Here is a 12259-nt window from a genome sequence, read left to right on the forward strand (position 1 = left end):
CCCCCCCGCCCCAGGGCTTCCTCCTGGTTCTGGAACCTGCGTGCGTGTGAGCTTGAGCCGTCCCTCAGAGGCTACCTGGGGTCGTCTCCAGGCGGGTGAGTGAGACATCACCTAGCCTCAAAGAGCCCTGCCCAGCACTGAGCTGATTGACAGCGTGGCTTGACTCGGAGGCCTCGTGACCCGGAATCACTTTTCGTGCCTACCTTGCGGCTTCGGCTTTACCTTCCAGAGGTGGGTGGGCAGGTGGATCAGGCGGAGGGCAGGCTCATCGGGTCTACATTTTCTCCCTTCTGCTCCCTGTTGTCTCCCAACAATGTGTTTGGTTACTACTTCAAAATCATTCAAGCAAACGTGTCGTGTTTTGAAATAGAAATGTCAGAGGTGGAACATGTAGGAACTATAGACCGATTACGTTGTTGTCCATTTCTGCCCAGTGTTTTTAATTTTATTTATTTTTTAAAAATATTTTATTTATTTGAGATAGAGAGCAAGTGAGAGAGAGAGACCATGAGCAGGGGGGGAGGAGGAGAAAGGGAGAAGCCGACTCCCCACTGAGCAGGGAGCCTGCTGGGGGCTCCATCCCACGACCCTGGAACCATGACCTGAGCTGAAGACAGACGCTTAACCAACTGAGCCACCCAGGGGCCCCGCAGTGTTCTTAATTTTAGTCAAAAATTTAAATTATGACAGATTTCACACATTCAAAAAGTTATATAACAAATACCTATGTAACAATCCCCACCACCGTCCCATTTGACAAGAAGCTAACATTTTCCCACCTTTGCCTCACCTCTCTCTTCTTTAAAATATACACCACATAAAGCATCTTTCCTTTCCCTCCCCACAAGAGAACATTGTCCTGAAGCTGTTGTGCATAATCCCATGCATGTTCTTAGACTTTTTATAGTGCATATCTAGAAATCTTTTTATGTTAAGATTTTATTTATTTATTTGAGAGAGCATGAGCTGGGTGGGGGGCAGAGGAAAAAGCAGACTCTCTGATGAGCAGGGAGCCTTGATCCTGGGCCTACCAGATCATGAGCTGAGCCACCCAGGCACCTGCTTGAAATCTTGTTTAGTACTTGTTCTAGAATAGATAGCATATGCTGTACAAACTATTTTGTTCTTATAATTAGCCACAATGTGTTTGTTTAAAAAATCTTTTTGGGGAAGCCTGGGTGGCTCAGTGGTTGAGCATCTGCCTTTGGCTCACATCCTAATCCTAGGGTCCTGGGATCTAGTCCCACATTAGGCTCCCTGCAGGGAGCCTGCTTCTCCCTCTGCCTATGTCTCTGCCTCTCCTTCTGTGTCTCTCATGAATAAATAAATAAAATCTTAAAAAATAATAAAACAAAAATCTTTGTAATGGAAAAATTTTCATTATTTACAAAAGGGTATACTACACTACCAAATAATCAAATAAAGTAAGAGATGAAAATCATCTTACATTCTTATATTTAAAAATAAGAATATTTTAACAAACTACATTTTTATTTTTATTTTATTTTAAAGATTTTTATATATTTATTCAGGAGAGACACAGAGAGAGAAGCAGAGGCATAGACAGAAGGAGAAGCAGGCTCCTCTCAGGGAGCCCAATGTGGGACTGGATCCCGGGACTGTGGTCACACCCTGAGCCAAAGGCAGATGCTCAACCACTGAGCCATCCAGGTGTCCCAACAAACTACATTTTAAAAACATTATGGAAAATGTACATTCAGAAAAATCTAGTTTTCTTTTATTTTTTAAGATTTATTTGAGAGAAAGCAGAAGCAGGAAGAGTGGCAGAGGGAGAAGGAGAAGCAGACTCCTTGCTGAGCAAGGAGCCTGATGTGGTATGGGGCTCCATCCCAGGACCCTGGGATCCCAACCTGAGCTGAGGGCAGTTGCCCAACTGACTGAGCCACCCAGCACCCCAGAAAAATCTAGTTTTCAATCCCTTCTTGTTTCTCCTGTCTTCTCCTACCCACTATAGTTAACTATTATTCATTTCTGTATTATCTTTCCATTGCAACAGATGTATATACAAGTATCTGGGAATTTTTGCTTTTATTATTTTTTTGGTAATATTACATGTATTTTATTATACTCTTTTCCCATCAACTTTTTATTTTGAAAAAACATAAACCTATCGGGAGATTTTAAGAACATTAAATTTATATTCTATACTTTTCAGTTTCACTAATTAAATTTTCTTTCATTTTATTTCTCCCTATATACAGTCTTTAATGAACTATTTGTAAGTGGCAAACATGATGACACTACCCCAAGTATTTTAACATTATCTCCTAAGAACAAGGACATTCTCCTAAATAACCATATCAAATTATTCATCCAAGGCCATAAGTGTACTTTTTGATCCTGTGTAATGTTAAATTCTTGCAACTGAATCAAAACAGTGTTAAATTATGGCAATATTTGCACTTTGGGAATGAGTACATAACTGTATGATCACACTCTGCAAATGCCACTTTTAAAGCTGTTAATAGACTTTGCACCTTTTCTTTGACAAGGATGTGTCATATTTAAATTTTTACATTCATCATTGCAACAGGTAGAACTGGTGAGGGGGAATGTAATTTCTTATGGGAATTTTGATATGAAAAGAAACTAGTCATTTATTTATACAATAGGCTTGGCTCAAAAAGTGTTTTTCAGACTTGATATTCCTAATGTGGGATGTGACTTTATTTTATTTTTAGTAGCAAATTTGGATGTAGACTGACAGACATAGCTGAATGTCTTAATAAATTTAAATTTGAAGATAAAAAAATTATTCATCCAAAAAATATAACATTGATTCAATACTGTTGTCTAATATACAGTCCAATTTCAATTTTACCAATTTTTCCAATAATGTACTTTATAACTATTTTTTTAATCTACAGTCCAGTCAAGGAGCTCACACTGCGTTTACTAGAGACTTATCATGTCTCTAGTCTTTTCTAATCTAGAATCATTCCTCTTGTTGTTGAATTAATCTTTAATGATACTGACATTTAAAAAAATTTTTTTTAATTTTGTATTGTGGAAAATTCTAAACATATACAAAAGTATATCTGGCTTTTATCTATTTATATACTCAGTCTCTCATTTCCCACTTTTGGCCATTCTCTCATTTTGAGATGTTGACCAATTCAGAGAAAACTAGAAATCCACATTCTCACTGTTTGGAGAGCATTCCATTGTCTTCATGGTCAACTGCATTGCGAGATTTTGTTGCTTTATTTGTTCATAGATCATCTTAGAGATCATCTGGTGAGAGAATGACTATGTAGAAGCACAGGACCCTGGATAGAATGTGTCAAAAGAAAATTCAGAGAACTCTATGTGAAACGAACCACCCATTTTCCACTCCCATTCTGAGTGGGAAACAAACTTGGACAATAGGGAGACTTCCAAACCAAAATCAGCCTGAAGCTCAGGTTATAAAGCATGAATGAAGTACCTTGTTTTGTGTTGTGATTGACTGCTAGAAACAGACATTCTTTTTTAGAATACTACATAAGCTTACCTGTTTGTACCTGATTGGCTAGGAAGCTACAAGGTTATGAGAAAAGCTTAGGTTTTGTTTAAGCCAGAGTAAGAATTTCAGGGAAATCAGGATAGTTTTATAGTTTTGGTTATGTGATGACGAGTGTTCTATCTAGAAGTATATTTAAAACTGTGGCCTCCTTTAACAAAATGCAGTAGATCTGCATCAGAACCATATGATAAAAACAAGAACAATCCCTATAAAATGTGTTGGAATCAGGAATCCTAATTGTCCCACCCAGGCCAAGAGAATGAATCCTGTAAACTATGAACTTGTCTGGATCACTCATGCAAAATTACATGAAATGACTTTTTGCAGTTAGTGATGCCTAGGGAAGGAGGCTTTCAGGAGCTGCGATTAGCAGGGAGCAAGAACTGAGCTGCCAGGTGTCAGAGTAGCCAATTAAAGCTACAAGCCAAAAAAGAAAGTTAAACCTTTAATCGCCTACAGTAATTTTATTAAGCAAGAGGCTAAAAGCAGAGGAAGTGCTGCCTCCCTCTGTTCCATTTTCCCACACGGAATGTGGTCAGGTAATAAGCACGGACATAGGAGTTGTCTCACAGTTGAGGGAAAACAAAAACTCTGGTAGTTTTATGGATCCCGAGGTAGGTGGGGGCAGAGGAGGAGGGAAAGAAGGAAGGGCTCCGAGCAGGAAAGTACTAGCTACAGAGTAACAGTGAGTAAAACTTTCCTCAAGGTTTCCTCCTGCCTCTTATTCCCCTTCAACTCCATGAGGATGCCTCAGCAGAGGCTTCAGAAAAAGACCTCTGACAAAGGCCTGGAATAGAGACCTAGGAATGTAAATATTCAAAAGGGCTTAATGGTTCTGAAAGGGCCTGAGTCCTTGACTGCAACTCCCTGCAGAGACTGCAATGCGCAGGCTGTACATTCTCTAAAAGGAATCCTTTATCAGTTGACTTTTTTTGGTGGAATATATTCTCTTCCCGGGAGATAAATATCTTAACACTTTGGATGCCCAAAAATGTTTTAAAATTTTCCTCCTGTCCATAATTTGGGCTATATTCTGAGTTTTAAATACTTTTCCTCTACAATTTTTAAGGCAATTCTGTTGTTTTCTGGCCTCTAACATTGCTAGATAACTGAGATACCATTCTGATTTCCCTTCCTTTTTTTAAGACTGTCTTTTAGAGCAGGCTTAGGTCCACAGCAAAATTGAGCTGTGAATTCCACTTTCACACAACACAGCCTCCCCACTAGCAATGTCTCGTACCAAAGTGGTACATTTGTTGACAATCAGTAAGCTTACAAGGACACATCATTATCACCCAAAGTCCATAGTTTATATTAATGTTCACTCTTGTATATCCTATGGGTTTTAACAAATGTATGATATTCACCATTATGATATTACACAGAATAGGTTCCCATTCTTTTTGCCTGTCATTTTCTTGTTCTGTCTCTGTCTGTACACGTTTGGGACCTTTAATGTCCTTGTCCTTTAATGTCCTGATAAAGTGCCTGTGTAATTTTCTTTTATCCGTTGTGTTGATCAGTTGGTGTGCCTTCAGTATGCCTTCTCTTTCAGTCCTAGGAAATTTTTTGAGCTATTTTTAAAATTTATTTATTTATTTATTTGGAGAGAGAGAATGAACAGGAGGAGAGGTAGAGGGAGAAGGAAAAGCAGACTCCCCAGGGAGCATGGAACCCTACTTGGGATCCATCTCACCACTCTGAGAAGATGATCTAAGCTGAAGTCAGATGCTTAACTTAGTGAGCCATTCAGGTGTCCCTTTTTGAACTATTTCTTTGACAATATCTTCCTCAACATTTTCTCTATTTTCTGAAATCTGTTAGGTGACTGCTACATTTTTTAGTGGATCTTCTAGACTTTTCACATATTTTTCATAAAGTTTCTTTCCTATTGATAAAGCTCTTCTAGTCTTTGAATATTTTTATGTGTTTATGGATTTAATGTCTTCTCTTATCCTTCAGAATATATGAATGCCTTTTCAAGTTTTCTTCTATTTGCTACATTGCTTCTGTTTTCAGATTTCTCTTTTATGCTAGAGATTTTCTTGGAATATTGCTCATTAAATATGGCTGTTCCTGTTTAAGAGTCATCTCTTAAGAAAGCTTGATTGACAGCTTTGGGAACAGGAGTTTACTCAAGGGCTTCATTGTAAGAACTTTAGCTACAACAAAATCACCTGGAGGACAAGTTAAAACACACATTACTGCCCCATCACCACTGCCTATCTCCAGAGTGGGGAATCGTTTCTAAGTATTTCTCACGCAGAGGAAACTCAGTAGGCAAGCCCTTCCTCCTTATTATCAGGGTTTTGTGTTTTCTTGAACTAATCAGTTTCACCTGAGAGGAATTATCCACCCTTCTGCCTGGAAGGTGTAAATCTGTGTCCGAGGGTTATGGGAGCCAAACAGGGACAGAGGAGTTGTATTAACTTCCTTATTTGCTCTTGCACCTTTTCACTCTTGTAGCATCTGTTGGCCCAGAGTCCAAAATCTTTCTGAATCTATACCAATTTCAAATAGGCCTTCAATCAATGACAGGAACAGAATGGTAGAAGGGGCGCAATCCTTCTGCCTCTTATATGTACTTTCAACTAATTCTTCTACCCTCATCCTCACTTTGAGAGGTACTTTGTGCCTCTCATCTGAGGCCGACTGAGATTCTACAGAAGAAGCCAGCCTTTTCAAGGCTTAGTTTATGGCTTTCTTTGGTCTTAATCAAATACCACACTTTCATCTGCTTTCTAGCTTCCAGTATATATATATATATATATATATATATATATATATATATATATATATATATATATTTAGCCATCCTTCATCCTGACCATTCTTTATTTTTATGCATTTATGTCTTTTAATAATCTATTTACTGTCATTTTAAAGGGATTTTTTGGCAGGGTGCATAATGAATGATGTGTGTTTCAATCTATCATTTTTTTAGGTCTTTCATAATTAGTATTTTTAATCTTCCCTCATAGGGGAAGATTAAATACTTTTTTTTTATTAGAGAAGGAGAACGAGAGGGAGGAGGAGAGAGAGAATCTTTTTTTTTTATTTTTATTCATTTATGATAGTCACAGAGAGAGAGAGAGAGAGAGAGAGGCAGAAGGAGAAGTAGGCTCCATGCACCAGGAGCCCGACGTGGGATTCGATCCCAGGTCTCCAGGATCGTGCCCTGGGCCAAAGGCAGGCGCCAAACCGCTGCGCCACCCAGGGATCCCTGAGAGAGAGAATCTTAAGCAGGATCCACACCCAGCACAAAGCCTGACTCAGGGCTCAATCTCACTCACAACCATGAGATCATGACCTGGCCAAATCAAATCAGACACTTAACTCATGGAGCCACCCAGGGGCCCCATAATCTTCCCTCATACTTGATGAATAGTTTGGTATAGAATTTAAATTTAAATGATAGCTAAATTTTATTTTCTATATGAAGGTAATGACACATGTCCAGGTTTGCACTCTAGAGTCCTATATTAAATGCTTTCAGTCTTCCACAACAAGAGGAAATAAATGAACCTTGAAGTGAACACACACCTTTAGAAAAAAAGCAAACCCCCAACTTCAGGACAAAGTAAAATAGGGCATAGATAACTTAAGTAAATGAAATGTTAAATGGATGAAATTTTGTATTACACCAAGAGGAAAAATAATATAAAATGAATACTGGGCATGAGAATTAAACAAGAGATAGGGAAAAAGCCCAAATAGTGATAGGCGTGTCACAAAGTTCTTAAGAGTCCCCTAGCGCTGGGCTTACAGAGAGGCTCTGGCAATTCTCTGCCTCCAGCCCACTCCCTCTTAGCGCCCCCCTCAAAAAAAAAAAAAAAAAAAAAGCTGCTTTTCAGAAAACTTGAACATCAGCTGTGTAGGACATACCTTCAGGAAAGTAAGATTTAAGCACATCTCCGAAGCAACGTGAACCTACGTGAACCACAAATAAGTTCGATAACTTCTCCCAGTTACCTGGCCTGGATAAGATGGCACACTGTTACCTTACAGGGATTCTCAGTGATAGAGCTCCGCATACATCTCACGCTTGTTGAAAACCACAGCAGAGTCTCCCTCACAAATAATCTGAAAGGGCCTCATTCAGTCACTTCTTCCCTAAGCAGTTTTTCTCCAGAGTGGATCCCTCTTCTCCTGAGGGGATCTCTCCTCCGGGCTGTGAGAGACTGGAATCACATCCAGAAAGACTGGGCTTGTCTCCAGGCTGCAGGGAGATCGTCTGTGTCCTCGCTTCCCTGCCCCTCTCCCCAAACCCTGGCAGCCAGTGCTTAGGGAAAACCTGGGAGGGACATGCAGACACCCTTGAGTTAAGGGCTGGGAGGAGGATGGGGAGTTTTCCCTGGAGCTCAGAAGCAAACTCCAGAGGTGGAGATGGATAGACACACAGAGCAGGTGCAGGCAGATGCCCACCCCGTCACCCCAGCCTGGGAGGGGGTAGCAGAACCCCCGTCTTACCCTCTAGGTTGTATCTCTAAATCGCAGGGTTCAAGTGCAATCTTAATGCCTGCAGGAGATTCAAATGGGAAAGCTGGAAGATTCTAAGAACCTGATACTGGTCCAGGTCAAGGCTGCCTGGTGGATTCAGCATTTGGTGGGTGAACCTAGTGCCCCAGGGCGAGCCCACTCCAGAGGGGCAATTGCGCCTTCCAGAGCACAGTCCCTGACTGCTGCTGGGACCTCCTGTGAACACTAGTTCCTTCTTCCTGGCCTCACAGGGACTGGGACCCAGATCTCTGGATCTGAACATACCCTCACCCCATGCAGGCCTCCCAAAAATAGAGCTTTGGTTCAATACCCTAATCCGTGTGGACCTGTGCTTTGAGGATACCAGGAAGATCACAATCTACAGCCAATGCTACTCAGTGAACGGACACAATGGATTATCCAGCCATTGGTGTAGTAACACCTACACCACTAAGCCCAAAGTGAGAGACCTGGGGCAGGGTGGGTTTGGGTGGGACGAGGGGGTACCTGGTGCCGCTATGCAGGTATGTGTGAAAAGGGAGGTTTGTTTATCTATCCCCTTCCCATCTGACAATCATGACTCCTGAGCCTCTAAATTTTCAGGTGAATCGTTTAGCCTCATCACGTCCTGAGCATTGACTGAGACCGAGTTTTGCAAGTGGGAAGAGCCTGGAGGCTTGAGTTGAATGGAAATGGCATACAAGTGCCTATTTTAAATTTCATGCTACATGCTTCTGATTCTAATATGGCTGCTCTTCTCTCTCATGCAGGGCAACTCAGATCTGAGGAGGCCAAGAAAACCCTCGGAGAATGGCTCTGGGACAATCATGTTGCTGTCCCACAGTGAAGGCATCTGGCTCTACTTCCTGAGGGGAGTCAGGCCCTGGAAGTTCAAAAAAACACAAATATACTCAGAGCTCCACCTTGCTTTTAGCTATCTTGTTTTTCTTTTCTTTTTTTCTTAAAGATTTTATTTATCCATTCATGAGAGACATAGAGAGAGAGGCAGAGACATAGGCAGAGAGAGAAGCAGGCTCTATGCAGGGAGTCTGAGGTGAAATCCAGGACTCTGGGATCGTGCCCTGGGTGGAAGGCAGACTCAACCACTGAGTCACCCAGGTGTCCTGGCTGTCTTGTTTTTCTATGCAAATAGATTTATTTCATGGCTCACCACAAGAGTTAAAGTAAAGATATGCAGTTCTGTGCTAATGGCCTGGTAGGAGAGCCTTTGGTTTCCCTAAGAGGTTGAGAGTGAGAGTGGGAGAGATGGTGGAAGTGGCCTGCAGTCACCAGGACTCTGGTATGTGTGGCTTCCTCATTTTAAACACTGGCTTCATGCAGCTCGGGGTGGAGGTGTCACACCTGGCCCTGGATTGAGTCTATGTTCACCTTCCCCTGCAACATCCCACAGCAGCTGGTGGGTGCCTGAGAGACCCTAAGGTGTGTCTGGTGTATAGAACACTAGGGTGTGGAACCTTCATGCTGAGACCTCTTGGTGACTCTAGACTAACCTGGCTGGGCAGTGCCAAACTTCAGCTGGGAATTTCTTCAGATACCCTGTATTTGGAGCTGCAACTTGTAACCTTGGCTCTGTGGGCACTGCTGCACGTTTAACTCCATGAAGAATACCACCAGTTTCTCCTACAGGGCACCTCCATCACCAATGCTGAAAGACTGACATGGGCTCTAGTCTACATCCTTGTGGGTTCCACTTCATGCTTGTTCGTCCTACTTTGTCCTTGCTTTCCCTACATTATATCATCTTCCCTTTCCTTTTTGTCTGCCCTGAAGTCTTCAAGTTCCAGCATCCACTCCAAAGATAACTGCCTTACAAAGACTATTTAATCAGCTTCCACAATGATGTCAGGTCAAATCCTGACAATAAAGGGAAAAATCTGTCATTACTACCAGATGATATGATTGTTGAGATTAATTAATTAATTTAAAAAACTGTTGGAATTAATGAAAGAATTTATCAAGTTTCAGATACAAGATCAACATAACAAAATCAATAGCATACTATACCAGTGGACAATAATAAACAGAAAATATAACAATTTAAAGAAAATCTCAAATAATAAAAAACACAAAGTACCTCATAATAAATCTAGACCTATATGAATAAAATGATAAAAGTTCGCTTCAAGATATAAAAAAAATGACCTAAATAAACAAAGAACTATACCATTCGTGAACATGATGCCTGTCCAAAAACAATCAAATTCTCCCAAACTCCAACAGTTTTAGTCACTTTGGAAGCTGACAGGGCATTAACTCATTACACTGAAAACTGGCATGTAAAGGGAAAGAACCAACTATGTATACCACCCTTCTTGTAGAAACTCTATTTCGGGATAATCAAGACAAGGAAAGTACTTTTTTTTTTTTTTTTTTTTTTAAGATATTATCTTGGGCAGCCCAGGTGGCTCAGCGGTTTAGCACCACCTTCAGCCCAGGGCGTGATCCTGAAGACTCAGGATCGAATCCCACATCGGTCTCCCTGTGTGGAGCCTGCTTCTCGCTCTGCCTGTGTCTCTGCCTCTCTGTGTCTCTCATGAATAAATAAATAAAATCTTTTTAAAAAAGGATATTATCGGGATCCCTGGGTGGCGCAGCGGTTTAGCGCCTGCCTTTGGCCCAGGGCGCAATCCTGGAGACCCGGGATCGAATCCCACGTCGGGCTCCCGGTGCATGGAGCCTGCTTCTCCCTCTGCCTGTGTCTCTGCCTCTCTGTCTCTGTGTGACTATCATAAATAAATAAATAAATAAAAAGGATATTATCTTTATTTATTCATGAGAGACACAGAGACAGAGAAGCAGAGACATATGCAGAGGGAGAAGCAGGCTCCTATGGGGAGCCCAATGAAGGATGCCATCCCAGGATCCCAGTATCATGACTTGAGCCAAAGGCAGTCAGTCAATCACTGTGCCACCCAGACATCCCAGAAAGTACTACCTTTAGAACTCAAGCCAATAATAAGGAGTAAAAAGATAAAAGATGGAATTAAAGTATTACCATTTTGCAATCGCCGATGAGATAACAGACCTAAGCAGTGATCATCAATGAATACAAAAACCATTAGATGAAAGACCGATGGAAAAATTCATAATAGGTGAATCGGGATATCAACACTTGAACTCACTAATTCTAATATTATAAGTGCACAGCCAAGACATCACATGCCTCCTATGTGCAAGAGGAAGTAAAGAGCTCACATAGAAAGTCTTGCTTTCAAAAATAAAATTGAAACTGAAACTATGAATTTTTTGCTCTATCAGTTTTTAGGAATCCTGGAGATAGGTGAAACGAGGATACAATCAGCACAAGAAGCATGGAAGAATAATTTGGTTTTCTTTTTTTTAAGATTTTATTTTTATTTATTCATGAGACAGAGAGAGAGAGAGGCAGAGAAACAGGCAGAGGGAGAAGCAGGCTCCATGCAGGGGGCCCTACGTGGGATTCTACCCCGGGGTCTCCAGGATCAGGCCCTGGGCTGAAGGCGGGGCTAAACGGCTGAGCCACCAGGGCTGCCCATGGTTTTCTAGGTCATACACATGTTCTAAATTTTAAACAGACTGAAAGAATCAAGCAAATGTGACAGGTGGATCTTTAACATCTGGATTCAAATAAATTAAAATTTGAACAGGGTCTGGATATGATATATGAATGAACTGCTATTAATTTTATTAAACATGATAATGGCATTAAAGTTATGGATTCTCCTCTATCCTCTGTCACCAGTCCTGACTTCTCTAAAACATTCCCTTTAAAGCCTAGTGTCCTGAAGATCCCATTCTCTGGTTCTCTTCTTTCTCTTCACACTTGCTTCCTAAGAATTCTTATTTATTCTCAAATTTGACCAGGTTTCTAAACCCTGATCTCCATCCAGTAGCTCTTTCCCAATGCTACCAAATCCACCGACTATTAAGTCCTCAGGATATCAGAAATTCTACAGGTTCTGGTGTCAACTCTGTGTCTCATTCTGTTTAAACTGCTTTCCAGAATAGATGACCAAAATAATAACACTGAAGCATCTTCATCAACTCCCTTTTACCAATCTCACATACCTACTTAAACCTTGAGGCACCTGAAAGACTTCTTTAAAAAAAAAAAAAAGATTTTATTTATTTATTCTTGAGAGACACAGAGAGAGAGGCAGAGGGAAAAGCAGGCTCTTCTCAGGGAGCCCTATCTGGGGCGGCGATCACTCTGAGCCAAAGACAGATGCTCAACTGCTGAGCCATCCAGGCAAA

General features: G+C 41.1%; 1 long non-coding RNA gene across 1 annotated transcript; it reads left to right on the forward strand.

Annotated features, from left to right (window-relative positions):
* Nucleotides 1-4: 4 nt before the first annotated feature.
* On the forward strand, nt 5-8942 carry LOC129512934 (uncharacterized). The gene is made up of 2 exons (XR_008665109.1): nt 5-231; nt 8776-8942. It is a non-coding gene; the product is annotated as an uncharacterized LOC129512934 (long non-coding RNA).
* The last annotated feature ends 3317 nt before the right edge of the window (nt 8943-12259 follow it).

The sequence above is a fragment of the Nyctereutes procyonoides genome, unplaced genomic scaffold (assembly GCF_905146905.1).
Source record: "Nyctereutes procyonoides isolate TBG_1078 unplaced genomic scaffold, NYPRO_anot_genome, whole genome shotgun sequence".
Classification (NCBI taxonomy): Eukaryota; Metazoa; Chordata; class Mammalia; order Carnivora; family Canidae; genus Nyctereutes; species Nyctereutes procyonoides.